General features: G+C 46.8%; 1 protein-coding gene across 1 annotated transcript in view; it reads left to right on the top strand.

The window, feature by feature from the left end:
- Positions 1-15,462, top strand: part of nol4lb (nucleolar protein 4-like b) — a 104,694-nt gene that overhangs the window by 55,375 nt on the left and 33,857 nt on the right. The gene's annotated exons all lie outside the window — the stretch shown is intronic.

Raw genomic sequence — 15,462 nt, 5'->3', positions numbered from 1 at the left:
CTATCTATCTATCTATCTATCTATCTATCTCTCTCTCTCTGTGTCCTCTCCCCCCCGGAGCTGTTACTGAAAGGATATCCCTCATCGATAATGGAAAAATATGAGCTGCTTTGAGGAGAATGGATTTGCACACTAGTGTAAAATTATCTGCACAGCCTATATGACCTGGCAGCCAGCAGTCTCCCGCTGGGACAGCGTGTTGGGATGGGAGAGAGCAGGCTCTGTGTGTGTATGTGTGTTACAGTGTGTAACATTGTGTTATTGTTGGGATGGGAGAGAGCAGGCTCTGTGTGTGTGTATGTGTGTTACAGTGTGTAACATTGTGTTATTGTTGGGCTGAGAGAGAGCAGGCTGTGTGTATGTTACAGTGTGTAACATTGTGTCATTGTTGGGCTGAGAGAGAGCAGAATCTGTGTGTGTAACAGTGTGTTATTGTTGGGCTGGGAGAGCAGAATCTGTGTGTGTAACAGTGTGTTATTGTTGGGCTGGGAGAGAGCAGAATCTGTGTGTGTAACAGTGTGTTATTGTTGGGCTGAGAGAGAGCAGAATCTGTGTGTGTAACATTGTGTTATTGTTGGGCTGGGAGAGCAGAATCTGTGTGTGTAACAGTGTGTTATTGTTGGGCTGGGAGAGAGCAGGCTTTGTGTGTGTGTAACAGTGTGTAGCAGTGTGTTATTGTTGGGCTGGGAGAGAGCAGAATCTGTGTGTGTGTGATGTGAGTGGAGTGGAAAGGCCACGGCCAGGCGAGAGAAGATGTTGGAATCAATTTCAGTCAAGCGGCCTCACCCTGCTGCTTCTCCCTGCTTCCGGTGTGTGTGTATGTGTGTGTGGGGGGGGGTTACTTGTCATACAGGAGAGGGGAGAAGGAGGTGCAAGTAGCTATTGTAAGAGGGAGGGGTGTTGTAGGGTGGAGGAGGTGCGGGGAGAGGAGAAGAAGAGTGGAGGCAGCGGAGGTCCTAGGGGATGGTGGGGGTGGGGGGGGGGGGGGGGGGTCAGGTGTACGAGGTGTTGGTAGATCGGGCATAAGAGAAGAGCAGGTGGGAGGTGAATGGGGGGGTGTAAGAGCTGGGATAAGAGGGGAGGGGAGCCGAGCCTGGTCATGTCCTAGTAGGAGACCACAGGGGACAGAGGGGAAGCCAGCCTCACTCTCACCCTCACCCAGTACACTCTTCACCTTCACGCCTGTGTGAGGTCTTCCCACAAAGGCCGATACATTACACAAACAGTAGCACCCAGTGGAGTGTCGCTGAGCTGTGACATGTTAGCACGCCGGTACAGACAGGTGCGTCTTGACATGCCCTATGACGACGTGGTCGGCGGATACAGGATTCCCCGGGACGATAAGAGAGAACCAGCTCAGCGTGGGCGCTCTCTCCGCCGCAGCTGTCAGCCAGGTGAATGAGGATGTGAATAATATGCGGAGGTAACCTTCCCGGAGAGAGCCGTCATTAATGCTTCTCTGTAGTTGGAGTTGAGTCGTTTAGCCCAGAAGCATCTGTACCGTGTTGAACAGATGGGAGCCGAGAGAGCTAGCTAGCACACGGACCGCGCTCCGTGCTCCACTGACAATCAGCTAATAAATCTCACGGTTAAGAGCTCACAGCCACCAGCTGCAACCACCAGCTCTCTCTCTCCATCTCCTCAATTGTTTTACTCCTGGAGAGCAATCTCATCGCTTTTCTCCTGTGCGGTCAGTCTAAATGGACCATGGGTTTGTTCTTTCCGAGCCAGATATTTGTTTTATGTCCGTTGTGTTAGTGCATCACCGGCTAAAAGTACTCCCTGTGTCTGAGGACATTAAATGTTTATGGGAGACCTCTAACATATCCTCCGATAGAGAACTTTGACAGGCAACCTTGACTCATTCTGACAATGTGAATTATATGGCTGGAGGAAGCCTTTCGTCATGTTCAGACAGAGCAGCTGTCTGTGTGAACGGGCTAGCTAGCTAGCTTCATCCCAGCTACGGACTAGTTAGCTAGCTCCATCCTGCTACGGGCTAGCTAGCTAGCTTCATCCCAGCTACGAACTGACTAGCTCAGCTTCATCCCAGCTCCGAACTTACTAGCTCAGCTTCATCCCCATACAGACTAGCTAGCTAGCTCCATCCTGCTACAGACTAGCTAGCTAGCTCCATCCCGCTACAGACTAGCTAGCTGAGAGATGAGGTCTGCTGCATAGGAGAAGAGAGAGAGTGGGGCATAATGTAGCCTACGTGAATTTACTGCGCAAGGCTGAATCTTGCACTCCAAATATACACCTCTAATTTTGAGTATGTCATGTCTGGGCTAACTGCTCAAGGCCTTTGAAAACCTGATGTCTGTAGGCCAGCCTACTCACTGTAGGGCAGGTTGCTTAGGATTAGAACAAATTGAAATACTTTTTTGTGAAATCAGTTTGCTCAAACACACACACACACACAAAAATGTATATATATATATATATATATTTATTCGTCAAGAAATAAGCAATTTGATTACATTGCTGATTTATGCCACACACCCTGAGAAAAATCTTTCATACTACAGAAGGCAAGAGGAGCCCTTTTTATTGAACTGTGATTTCATGGATCAGGTTTAGTCTGTGATATATATATCTGAGAGGTGTGTCAGCCTATAGGAGGGTCCTCTGGTGGCATCACTGTTGGGGGGCATGGTCTACCCCTGCCTCATCCACCCAGATCTCTCCGGTCTTGGCAAACTTCACCCCCCCGCCGGCCGTGATGATGCAAGACTTGTGCACACCCTGAGCATTCTCTGCCAGGAAGTTGTCGAACAGAGGGCGCTGGTCAGGGCAGCTGAACGGTTGGTGGGCACTCACATTGAAACCTGTGACGTACAGGTTCTCAAAGATGGGGCATTCGATGTAGTCGCCGGGCTGGATGAGGATGGAGCCTGCTGCATCGCCATGTATGAGGGCTGTCCCCTTGATGAGGTGACAGACAGCCATCTTCTCTCCCTTGTAGAAGAGATGCAATATGCTGCCTGTGGCGTTGGCCACATAGACATTAGGTGCAGGTGCAGCATGGTTTACCGGTGCACCTGAAAGAAAGAAAGAAAGAAAGAAAGAAAGAAAGAAAGAAAGAAAGAAAGCACACAAGAGGAAATGAGAGTCACTGCACAGTGCTGAGAGAAACCTGGTCAATATGATCTTCTCTAAAGAAAGTATTGAACTGACAACATGAATGAGGCAGACGCTGTTGTAGTGGAGTAGAGTTTTTTTTGGGGGGGGTGGTTCTTATTGTTTGATGGAAGACAAATTCGCTTTAGGTTTAAAAACACTGCATTGAAAACAGGGGACACATCAGTACATATTCAACAAGGGTAGGCCTACAGGTAAGCAGTAATATACAATTATAGACAAGGGTAATATCTCAGATGGGGGCAGGCTCAGACAGGGTAACAGCACAGAAAGCTATTGTCATTAAGGCTTAGTCTGTAAATATATATTAAGTTAGATCTTTAGAGTTGTCAAAAGCTAAAAAAAAACAGGAAATTCCACTGAGCACCATAACTCTAAATCTGACCTACCACTGGCAGGGTTTTCCAGCACACTCAGTTTTGAGTCCTGCTACAATAGCTTTGTTGGGCTACTGTACTTCAGACAACATAGGCAACACTCAGCACTGGGCATGTTGTTTGGTTTTTCAAACGCCTAATACTTACTAATCCTAAGACCTTCAGAGAGCTAAAAGACCTTATAGTGAATTATTTTCAGAATAATAGCCTATCTAGGTTTGCATTTGGTTGATATACAGTTGGTTATGCACTGTGTATCTATATCTGATACAGGTCCCTCTCTTGCTGAACACGTTCTGGAATAGGAGCGTTCTACTCACCTCTGGTTATTTGAACGTTGCCCCCGATGTTACCTGAAACATTTGAACTATGATTTCCCATGTCTGCTGCAATGAGAGAGATGGAGTTAACCAGGTTTGGAGAGAGAAATGCTACTAATGCAAATAGAAAACCAAGTACTACAACACTCTAAAAGGTAGACACTCTTATAAAAACAGAACATATGAAAATGTTGGTGGTTTTTTATTGCACAGGTACTGTACTGTGTCTTTACCTGGATTGGTGTTGTTCCTCTGTGGTGCAGTGTAGGCTGGCTGGGTGCTGGGTGCTGGGTGCTGGGTGCGCTGGTGAGGAGTGTAGAGCAGAGCACTGATTTTATACTGTAGCTCCCAGACAGGTCTATTAGTTGAGATTCCAGGAAATGTTCCAAAGATTCCTGAGAACTCAACAGTTTACTCAACTGATTCCAGAGAACTCCATAAAAGTCACCTTTTCCCACCAGGTGTGTCATGTGACATGTTACAATAACCAGAGTAGAGGGGAGGAATAAAATGCCCTGGATAGTTGCCTATATCCATTCCCAATCCCACTATGACCTAACATCCTGACTCCTGTCTCAATTTAATTACAGATATCAATCTGTTTAGATATGTCTCTGATTCCAGAGAACTCCATAAAAGTCACACCTTTGCCCACCAGGTGTGTCCTGTGACATGTTACGATAACCATGGTTCCAGAGAATCCATACGACACGCCCCCACAAAGCGGGGGGCCTACGAGCTCTGGGGGCCTGTCTGCCTCCTGTCATTTCCCACCTACAGTATGCTTCTCTCCTTGTAACACGTGCAGATTGTGTGCCAACAGTTCAATTCATACATTTAACATGAATATGAGACACACTATGACAACATTTAAACGTTAGCTCTCATCTGTAAAATGAGCAGCTTTTCATAGCTATACAGGACAGAGTGCGAAATAGCGGAGATTCGGCAAGAGACGAAATAGAGGAGAATTGACATGAATGAATAGGCACAAGAATAACGCCCCCTATGCGTTGCAGAATAAAGTGAGGAAATATCATTGAGACAGGAGTCAGGATGTTAGGTCATAGTGGGATTGGGAATGGATACAGGCAACTATCCAGGGCAGAAGAACATCTTATTCCTCCCCTCTACTCTGAAGGGAAAACAGTCGGCCCATGGTTAAAACATTTGCGCAAAGAAATCCAAGGCGACGCAGTGCATGGCTAGGGTTTTCCTCAAATCAAATTGCAGATTCAAACGTTGCAGATTGTAAAATGAGTTCACCTCAATGTTTTGAAGCAACAGCATAGCTAAAGGATCTTTTTAAAATATCTTTCATACGCGACACTCTGACCCTGTAGGACATGGAACCAGTCTGAAGATTTTAAGATTAGAAAGCATCCGCGATAAAATAGATCCTAATTTGTGAGATTAAAAGGAGTTCTGTAGCTTTTGCTATGTTGGATTGACATTGTTATTTGATGTTTGTTGGTTAGTCACATGTTTATTAGATAATATTTTTCACACATCTACACTTTGCTATAAATTGGCCTGAAGACTGTTATCTAGTGTTTCAGTTAATTTACGCTCTAACCATTGATTTAATTGACTTCTACAGATACAGTGCCTATAGAAAGTCATCATACCCCTTTGAAATAGTTACTATATTTGTCATACAGCCTGAAATCAAAACCCATTAAAAAAAAACTTTTTCCAGCTTTATGTACAAATTTAGCCATACAACATCAAACTAATGAAAAAAAAGGCGACAGTTAAAACAAGAAAAACAGGGTTGGAAAAGTCATCAGTCCCCTGATTTAATACTTTGTAGAGCCACCTTTTGCCGCAATTACAGCCATCAATCTGTTTAGATATGTCTCTACTAGCTCTGCACACCTAGATTGGAGAATATTTGCCCATTCTTCCTTGCAGAATTGTTCAAGTTCAGTCAAATTCCGTGGTGAGCGGTGATGGACTGCTCTCTTCAAGTCCATCCACAGATTTTCTATCGGATTTAAGTCAGGGCTCTGACTTAGCCACTCAAGGACATTCACCTTTCTATCCTTAAGCCACTGCGTTGTTCTTTTAGCGGTATGTTTCGGATCGTTGTCGTGTTGGAAGGTGAATGACCTGCCCATCTTCAGCTGTCTAGCAGAGGGACGCAGGTTGTCCTCAAGAATTTGGGTGTACTTGGCAGCATCCAGTTTCCCTTCAATCCTGACCAATTGCCCAGTCCCCGCTGAAGAGAAACATCCCCACAACATAATGTTGCCACCACCATGCTTCACAGTAGGTATGGTGTGTTTTGGGTGGTATGCTGTGTTTGGTTTTCGCCAAACATAGCGCTTGGAGTTCAGTCCAAAAAGTTCAATCTTATGGTCTCATCTGACCATAAAACCTTTTTCCACATGGCAACAGAATCTTCCAGGTCTGTATTTGCATAGCACAAACAAGACTGACTGTGGCACTTTTTCAGAAAGGTTATGGTTATGGTTATGCTATCACTGTGGTGGAAGTCTTGGATTTACCACTCTGTACTTCAGCTCTTCTGAGGTAAGAATCAAGAAACAAGTCCTGAGTAGCCACAATATCTGAGTCCGGTATTTATTGCTTGCAAACAAGAGACAAGAGCATAACAGCAGCCCAGCGTAGATCCGGGGGTCCGTTCAGCACAAGTCTGAAGAGACGATTATCAGGGTTGTCTTTTATACAGTTTAAACATAATGGTAGGCGCCGCCAAGGCTATCGGCTGATGGACTTGTGCTTACGTGAGAGAGGGCGGGAGAAAATGAACAATGGAGAGACTTTCTTACTGATCAATCGGCGCTTTCTTACTGATCAATCGGCGTTCAACATTTTACACCTATCGGCAAGATATGTCTGTTCCCCCATTACTGCGCTCCCTCACCACTCCCTCCGAAATCACTGCTGTTCATAAGGTAAATTATACAGTGCTTCTCAGAACAATGGCTATAGAACTTTAGAGGTGTGGCAAGAGAAAATGTAATCACAGTATTTACACAAGTTGTATCAGTCATATGAAAGTGTATAACCTGAAAACAGTTCTATGAATGTATTTTCCATAACAATGCCTCCTTTTGACATTTAATTCCTTGAATGTTAACAACACTTCAGCCTAAATATCATATCCTCCTCGTCCACATCAGATAAGTTGTACCCGGGAAAGGGATCCAGGTTAGAAAGGTCATCCCCTGTCTCCATTCGTTCGAGTACCATGTTAGTTGTCATTATGTGGGTGGCCGCCCTCCATTATGTGGGTGGCCTTGCAAACCGCCGACATCACTATACAACAGGTCATCAAGAAAGCTATAATTGCACATATGGTAACCAGCAACTTAGCTATAGAGGCCCCCCATGGCCCGAGCACTTGACCCATTGAGGTGAAAACATCAAAGCCTGGGTTTGGTGGAGCATCTCTATACCTCTGTGTGTTCCCTCTACCAAATCCTTTACCTGGCTAGTGGCATCTGTGATGTATGTACAACATTCGGTACCAATAGTGTGGCAGACCCCCCCTTGGGAAGCCAAAATCATGTCTAGAGCCATTCTGTTTTGCAGGGCCATCGTTCTAGTCTCATCTAGTTCCTTTGCTACTGCCGAAATAGCCACTGTGGTAAGATTCATGTGTTTCTCTAGCACCTGGGAGAGTGCTTCGATTTCTGCCTGGGATGTGTATGTACCATAACTAGGGACTAGGATACTCAGAAATCTTTGGCCAAAAGAAAGTGCTCTCTTGTGTATGTACGAAGGGCAATACAATGCTGCCATTTCCCTGTCATCTGCACGCCTGATTAAGGGCATCAAATATGCCAAATAGCAAGTTCCACCTGCATTTTTAGGTACACAACTGTAAGCTTTTGGACCACAGACTAAGTACACTTGCTCTGGCAGTGGTTTGACTGCGGTGAGGTCGAATTGGGTTTGGTTCCCTGCGTTATCCTGACAATCACTCTTTCCTAGATAAACTTGGCCTCTTGTCTTATTAGAGAAACAGTATGTCACATTATGGTACACATAATAATGCCTCTTTCCAATAATGCCTAAAAAGCTGGTGTAATATCATCTATGGCTTCTCTCTGAACCAAACTTTTTCAACACTCATCCTGAATTTCGGAGACCGTAGCTGTACAATGAAAATGATCTTTATCTGTGAACGTACAATCTCTAATTCTTAGCTCGGCTTCTGCCAACAATTTCTGTGCAATTGATCTCAGCCGAGAGACGGGCAAGTTCTATCCGTAAAAATAATTTAGCGGTGCATTACCCAACGACATGTTTTGATTGGTTTTATTTTACTGGGTAATGTCGTTGATGGGACCCCTCCCGCCTCCCTCTTATCAGCCTGCGGTGCCGTCAGGGGTCGGTACCGTGGTGGGCGGACAGAGAGGCGGTCGAGATCCACATCAACCTGCTCAGACAATAAAATTATAGGACACTAGTCAGAAGACCCTAGCCTACCTAACTTGTGGTTACTTTCCTGATCCAACTTTGCGTCTACCTTCTTGATTCAACTCGCTTTACCTTCTTGATTCAACTTGCTTTACCCTCCCTGGCTTCCCCTTACCTTCCTCTTTCATCGTTAGCTGCTTCGCCTGTTTCTTGTTGTGACCGTCTAATTGTCACCTCCGATTTCCATCCCCAAACCTTCCAATCTACCGTTCCGTAACTTCTTTATCTTACCAGCAACATGATTTCCAAGCCTATCTTTTAGTATGTTAATCTGTCTCTTGCTAAAACTCCCAGTCAATGGAAAACCCGAAATCCCCCACATAGGCAATTGTTCGCATGTCCATTGACCATATTTTTCAATAATTATCCCTCCGTGCTCGAAGGCAGTGGTGCGCTTTACTGGCCGCTTTCTCCATTATCAAATTAGTATAGCAACTTTTTCAGGGATTTTAGAAAGGTTAAGTGTCGTCAACGACAATAGGTGAGTTCCTTACCTTTTATTCACGTGTCTCCACACCGGTCTCTTACGCGTTTGCAAACAAAATGTGTGTGTCCTCCACACGTTAAGTGTCCCTAACACCTCTTCTCGATTCCCGGTTTTCGTGACTACTGCACATCCCAGCTCCGAACTTACTAGCTCAGCTTCATCCCCATACAGACTAGCTAGCTAGCTCCATCCTGCTACAGACTAGCTAGCTAGCTCCATCCTGCTACAGACTAGCTAGCTAGCTCCATCCCGCTACAGACTAGCTAGCTGAGAGATGAGCCACACTCTGTGTCTGAGTCCAGTGCTAGGCCAAGCTACAGGAGTACGTCATGAGAGACTCTCAGGCCGGTGTTGAGTGTGGAAGTGGATACGATTGCAGTGTGGAGGAGTAGAGGGGTTCCCTGCACTCTGACCTCTCCAGTCTGAGAGGCTTCTCCCCGGGCAGCCAGCTGAGCTGTGAGGGCTGAGGACTGGCCCTTCAGGAGCTCTCACAGGACAGGGAGGGAGCGTTATCGACTCAAAGGATGTAGAGCACTATCTGGACCAGACAGAGAGAGAGAGAGAGGGACACAAGGCTCAAGCAATCAGAGATACCAGCATCAGAACTGATTATACACTGCACTCAGTCCGAAATTGTGTTTTTTGCCATGGTTTCCACTGTAGTACCTGAGTCCCATTGAAAATTATTTCGGAGACTGGAATTTTTGTGTGTTCTCCCATATACTGTATGTTATACAAGCAAGCGCGTGCACACACACACACACACACACACACACACACACACACACACACACACAGACACACACACACACATACACACAGGCTTTAGAAGTCATCAGACATGCTCAGTCAGTTGTACCAAGTATCTGAGTCATGTGTCTACTTGCATGTGCACATTCACTTGCCATGAGACTCACTGCATGTTTTTCATAAACAGCAATCCTCCATTTTTATTACCCAACCTCTTAACCGTTTTATTTAACCTTTAATTAGGCTAGGAGTCGTATTGAGACCAAGTATCTTTTAAAAGGGAGCCCTGCATACACAAAATGTATTACCATACATCATACAAAATTACAATTACTGTATAAAACACAATCAAGAAAAACAACCACATTTTTCATCAAGGAGGTTCTTATTCAATATTTAAAATTGCCCGAGCGGCACCAGAACAACCAACTGTAATGTACTTTGTAGATTGTTCCAGCAGCCGACCTTTTGATAAAGGATGCAATGATGAATATTAAAACGATCACCTGTGATAAAGCAAAGGCCTCTATGTTAGATGGCATCCAAAGGTTTAAGAGTAGTGGTTCCTGCATTCTGGTAGATGATATTACTATAATCAAGCACAGGCATGAAGGTTGATTGCGCAATCTACTTTCTGTCAATTCCTATAAAAGAAGGGCAACTCTTTCTTTCAAACCAAATGCCCAAGTATTTATAAGCATGGACACACTTAATGGGAGCACCACCCAATGTACATAAATCATTTTGGAGAATAGTCTATACTTGTTAAGTACCAATTTCAGTTCAACAAATGCTGTCTGTCGGACAATAAATGCAGACTGTAGCTCAGAAAGAGCCTGGTCAATTGTGGGGGCAATAGCATATACAACAGTATCATCAGCATACAAGTGCAGGTTACAATCTTATACAGATAACCCAATATTGTTCATGTAAATTGTAAAAAGAACCGGACCAAGAGTCGATCCTTGTGGGACTCCCTTGTTATGTCCAGAAAACCATTTAACACCATCAGTAAATACACACTGCATTCTGTCCATTAAATCATTTTCAAACCAGCTACAGTACATGAAGTCTGATCCAGGCCTATTTCAGACAACCTCTGAATGAGTAGGCATTGGTCGACCGTATCGAATGCCTTGGAGAGATCTATAAATAAGAGAGCCCAATGTTTATTTTTCAATCTAGGCAATTAAACACATCATCTAAGACAAGTGTAGCAGCTGAGACTGTGCGATATCCAGGTCTAAAGCCAGGTTGATGCAGATCAAAAAGATAAAAAAGGTTCTTCGCTAAGAGTTGACCAGAGACTCTAATATCTTGGAAAGGCTTGATAGCTTGGTTGTCGCGCCGGAATTGGCCAATGAGGCAGAGATGTGTAGAGATGACCACAGTGTTTACATCGCTGCTTCCCTCCCTGGAGGCAGAGCGAGCAGAGAGAGTGAGCCAAAGTACTTCCACTACCGCTTCCTTCCGCTGCCTCTACTGTAGGGCAGTGGCACACATCACGGCCTAGATGATGTATGAAGTCACTGAAAGTAGGCCAGTTGAAAATGACAGGGATGACTTTGATCCACCCCCCCCCCCCCCCCCCCCCTCCAGAGCTAAGCGAGGTCAACTGCTAAACAAAATAAATAGATGAGCGTAGCAATGCTGGGTTATTTAATAGTCAGCATAATGAGCCTGTAGCCTGGTGGCTATACTGTCCCTGTACGGACGGCTGTAACATAGGATCTCTGTGGTACAATAGCTACCGCTGCTCTGAAGCAGAAGCCGCTAATGACACCCTATATCTGTCAGAAAATGTCGCTTTGCATCAGTATGGCGCAAAAAGCAAAACAGAATGTCATTTTATGTTAATTATTTTGCGAAGACTATAGAGGATTTCAATTGTCAACAATTGGTGTTTTAGGTGTGTCAGCCTGCCTATGCATATCAAAGAGGCATATCTCTGGTTTGGAATATTCTGCCATTTGTTTGAGTGACAGTGGCTTGACAAACCTCATTAGTAGCCAACTGCCAGGTCCGTATATGTGTGGTTTCACCAAGCCAGGGATTCCTGCAGTGGTGGGACTGAAATAGAGCTTGGGGATTTAACATCACAGCATAGTGGGAGGACATATGAATAAATCTGCCTCTGTTTGTTTAAAAAGAGAGAACAGTATCTGCCTGCAGAGCAGAACGCTTCAAGGTAAGTTAGGGGCAGGGTATAAAAATCACCACCACCATAATCTTGTGATAAAGTAATGAAAATACTATGTAAAATTCAGCATTAAAATTCAACATTAACATATGACATTTCACAGTGTGTGTTCAATTTGATTTTGAGTGTGTTTGCTCAAGTTAATCTCAGGAACTTGGGGCTGGAGCCAGGGAAAGTGGTAGTGAGGGAGACGGTGGGAGACAGAGAGAGGGAGAGAGAGAGGGAGAGACTGCAGAGTGAAGATAATATCTAAATGCCTCTTCAGATGAATTAGAGTAGAGCACAAGGAGGCTGTTCTTTTGTCCATCTACCCCCAACCCCTTAATTCTGCAACCCCAACATCTCTTGATATGTGTGTGTGTGTGTGTGTGTGTGTGTGTGTGTGTGTGTGTGTGCGTGTGCGTGCGTGCGTGTGTGCGTGTATGTGCATGTATGTGTGTGTGTCTGTGTGCGTGTGTGCATGTATGTGTGTGTGTGTTTGTGTGTGTGTGTGTATTTACTGTCGTGTGTACAGGGAAGGATGCTCTCCGCTGAGATAGGGCCAGAGGCTTGTTAATTATTAACTGCACCCCCTCCACGACACACAAAAATAATAAGGGAAGTAAATTAATTATAACAAGCAAAAGCTCAGTGGCAGGAGAGACAAGGTGGTAACAATTTGTTTTGTTTACAGCAATGAACACCAGCTGTGACTGAACGCCTGTTGGCATGTTTGTAATCAGTGTGTGTTTCTCTGGAAAACTGCAATTAGAGATAGCTGACTTTTACAGGACCGATGTCTCCAGCCTGGCCTTAATGAGGCAGCTGCCCCTGAGTGATTGGTTGCTCACAATGTTGTGACTCCTCTGACTCCTGAACAGGGAACCATAGGGGAGAGAGAGACTCTGACTCCTGCACAGGGAAACATAGGGGAGAGAGAGACTCTGACTCCTGCACAGGGAACTATGGGGGACAGAGAGACTCTGACTCCTGCACAGGGAACCATAGGGGACAGAGAGACTCTGACTCCTGCACAGGGAACTATGGGGGACAGAGAGACTCTGACTCCTGCACAGGGAACTATGGGGGACAGAGAGACTCTGACTCCTGCACAGGGAACCATAGGGGACAGAGAGACTCTGACTCCTGCACAGGGAACTATGGGGGACAGAGAGACTCTGACTCCTGCACAGGGAACTATGGGGGACAGAGGAGGTCTGATAGAGAGAACTCTGTCTGCTCTCCTTCCTCTCCCTACTAACTAAAAGCATTTCCCAGAAACCTGTCTGCTCCTCTGACAAAGATGTGTGCGTGTTCGTGCGCGTGTGTGTGTGCCTGTGTGTGTGTGCCTGTGTGTGCGTGCGCGCGGGTGTGTGTGTGTGTGTGTGCACAGCCATGCGTGTGTTTTAAGAGACCTTGGGAGCGACTCGCCCCTGTGCCTTATTGTTTTATGGGAGGGAGAACGGCGCCTTTCAGAGAACTGGTGTAAAGGTTGCCACCATAAATCTCCAAAACCTGAAATTTGTACCCATTGCTATCAGTCCCACCCCTGCGACACACCGCTGTAGTGTGGGACAAACACCCAATCGGACAGCTCATTCCAGATAAGATAAGGCGCGGCCGCCGTGTCTGTTTGTTTTTCTAAATTTTAAAGCTAGTTCCCCCTGCACCCAGCGAACCCAGCTATTGCGACAGCTACTTTCCGTCCGCAGGGAGTGGAGGGGAACCACAGAGAAGGTTACACACCCTTTCGTTGCCACCGTACTGTACCGTGGAATAGCTGTTTCAGATACCTAAGCCTGCTGATGTGACGGGGCGGGGTTCGAACACGGGTCTCTCTCGCCGAAGACCCAAGCGTCTACCGGTAGGCCAAGAGGACATCTTCAACCTCGTCACGAGAGCGTGATCCCAAACGTGTTTTTGTCAGTGTGACCATGGCCTGACGACGCTGGTGGCGTCCCCACTGGGGAATGGGGCCAGAGTTTACAGTAGTAAGCCTGGGAGTGGTAAGGGCTCGCAAGATGAGACAGATGTTTCTAAGAGAGGGATAATACAGTATGAGATCAACCAGGAGGCCAGCTGCCGCTGAGCTCTTCTGGATACCCCCCCCCCCCCCTTCCAGCCTAGTGGATATACACCCTGCCTCACCAACCTCCCACCCCCCACCTCCCTGCCCCAGCCTACTGGATACACACACACACACCCATCCCCTGTCTCCTAGCCACCCTGCCCCTCTGGATGAGGACAGAAGGGCTAACTCTCACCAACCCCCCCCCCACCCCCCAACCCACCCATCCCCAGCCCAATCCTCCGGATCATACGCACCCTGCCTCTGGATGTTGACAGAAGGGTAAACCCCCCCCCCCCCCCCCCCCCCCCCGCCCCCGCCCCCACCCCCCCACCCAACCACCCACAACCCTCACCCCAGTCAGATAATCATCCAGGGTAATACCCCCTCTCACACTCATTGCTGCTGCTAGGTCAAAGGATCAGTGCAAGGTGAGGGGGAGATAGCCACACACTGGCAAGCCCCCCGGATAGACCTGTGCGCAACGCAGAGATTAGCAAACTCTCCGATTATGTACCGTAATACACAAATGAATGTTATCAGTCGCTACTTTTTTATTGCGATAAATCCTTTTATCTCAGTGTTGCTCTCATGTAAGGTAATAATAGTCTGTGTGTTTGTGTGTCAGGGCAAAGCGATGTCTCATTCACTTTTGTAGGCAGAACGAACACTCTCTCTCTCTCTCTCTCTCTCTCTCTCTGGAAATAGTCACCCTAGAGCTGTCTTATTCCGACTGCCAAGTGCTTTTCCCGTTGGCCACCCTTAAGGAGCTCTGCATATCTTCTTTACCCCCACCCCCCTGGCTCTGCTGTACCCTCTCTGAGCAGCCTGATCCCCTGCCTGCTGCCCCCCCCCCCTCCCTCCCTCCCTCCCTCCCTCCCTCCTTCTCCTCTCCCACCCTCCCTGGGGATTGGGCTTTTGCTGTGGGGAAATGAGATCAGATAAAGCCTCCCCAGCCTCTCCAGCCTTCCAGCCCTCCGCTCCTCCCACGTCACTCAGACTGAAAGGGAGAGAGGGACTCAGCGTGGCGCAGCGTGGCCTAGGGCCGTACTGGATACTGGGTACTGGGCAGGGCTATGGAGGGGCACTGCCCTGGGTCTGAGGGCGCGGGTGAGTGTGTGAGCCGCGCGTCTGTCTGTCTCGGTCTGCCAGGTATGCTGTCTGTGCCATGACTAATACCCTGTTATCACCCTCCACGGTGGTCGGGGGGAGTAGGATTACGATGCCACGTTCACATCAGGGACAATACACGCTGTCGGCATGGCTTCCCTCATCCAGGGAGGGTCTCCGAACCCATCGATTTCCCACACGTATCCTTTCAGCACGGCCGATTAAATTTCTTTTTTTTTTAGGGCATTTCTGCTTTATTGGGATAGAGACAGTGGAGGTTGACAGGAAGGATGGGAGAGAGAGAGGAGGGATGACACGCAAGATAGGTCGAGGGTCGGAATCGATCCAGGAACCTTGCGATTACGTGGTCAGCGCGTTAGTGTGCTACGCCACCAAGTGCCCCCAGCATGGCCATTTAATAAAGTGCCGTACTCTAAACGCCTGAGATGTTTGGATATCAAAAGAGCGAGTGAAAAGTGTTACTCCCCCCCCCCCCCCCCCAAAGCACTAAACACACTCCTATTCCCCTCCCTGCTGTGACATACGGTAGTCATTTACTGTACATGTTGTAGTTTGGT

The sequence above is a fragment of the Argentina silus genome (genome assembly GCF_951799395.1).
Source record: "Argentina silus genome assembly, chromosome: 8".
Taxonomy (NCBI): Eukaryota; Metazoa; Chordata; class Actinopteri; order Argentiniformes; family Argentinidae; genus Argentina; species Argentina silus.
Note: the sequence above shows the minus strand (reverse complement) of the source record. Positions and strands in the feature narration are given on the sequence as shown.